Consider the following 1,332-nt stretch of genomic DNA (forward strand, 5'->3'; position numbering starts at 1 on the left):
GGAACATCTGGATATTTCTTTTTTAAGACAACACTTTATTTGGTGTCTTTCAGGCCCTGACACTACAGCTACACAGTCTCCATGGGTCATTAATCAGCATTTGTGTTACTAGGGTGAGCCGAGGGGATACCAGGGCTGTGCTTCCGTTTCTTCTCTTGTGTCCTTTGCCTCTCCTCGGGAGTTAATAAACGCCTCCATTTTTATTTCTCTGCCTTCTGGGTTACTTAGGTTCTCTAGAACTTCTGATAAGAAGGAACACAAACCAAGCAAATAGGTCACAAGTGCTGGGTAGTAAGTCTGCTTTCTTCTCTTCCAGCTTGATCAGAACTTTATCGATTGGTGGTGTGGGAAGCCCCCCTTGCAATTACCTGGGGATCCCCGTTTTCACCTTTCTTGGTGTACCTCCCCAGGAATGCCGACAGAGTTTTGATGTAAAAAGGACTCGAATCGGGAGTAGTAGTTTACAGTTTAACGTTGCTGTGTGTCAGGAATCCATCTGACCCTGGCCAGTGCGGCTATTCCCATAAGCGTATCTCTTGTCCTAACCCCTCCTTTACTGTATTTAGCTGAGCAAGGGATTCTAGGTTGAATGCTATTTTCTCCCAGCTGGAGGATACTGCTGTGCCGCTCCAGTTCTTAGGTGTCAACACTGAGCAGTCGAAATGCTGTCTGGATCCCAGTTGTTGGTTCATGGGCTGTTTCTCTCTCAAGAACTTCTCAGTTCCATTCATTTAAGGGGTCAAACATTTCCAGTGTTGTGTTTGGAGGGGATTTGGTTTCTGTTTTGTAGGGTGCGTTGAGTACACTCCTGGCTGTTCAAATGGAATCTCAAGTCCTTTGCCTTAGGAAACTTTAGAGAAAGTGTTTCTTGGTTAGTGGATTTGCTTCTCCTCTCCCCGACCATAATTCTTACTAGAAACTTTCAGAGATTCTTTCTAGGCTGATCTTTTATATCTTCCCCCTCCCCCATTTCCTCTCTTTCTGGGAGAATTCCATAATCTTAATCTTTAGATGATTCATCATAATTATGTGTAATGTGGGTGGGCATGTATACATGTTGGTGGGCATATACATATGTGGGTGGGTGTATATACATGTGGGTGTGTGGACATACATGTGGGTGGGCATATATACATGTGGGTGGATATACATACATGTGAATGGGTGTATTACATGTGGGTGAGTATATATATTTGTGGGTGGGTATACATACATGTAGGTGGGTGTACATATATGTGGGTGGGTGTACACACATGTGAGTGGGTGTACACACATGTGGGTGGGCGTACATATATGTGGGTGGATGTACATACATGTGGATGGGTGTGTATA

This window comes from Grammomys surdaster, unplaced genomic scaffold (assembly GCF_004785775.1).
Source record: "Grammomys surdaster isolate TR1022 unplaced genomic scaffold, NIH_TR_1.0 130, whole genome shotgun sequence".
Classification (NCBI taxonomy): Eukaryota; Metazoa; Chordata; class Mammalia; order Rodentia; family Muridae; genus Grammomys; species Grammomys surdaster.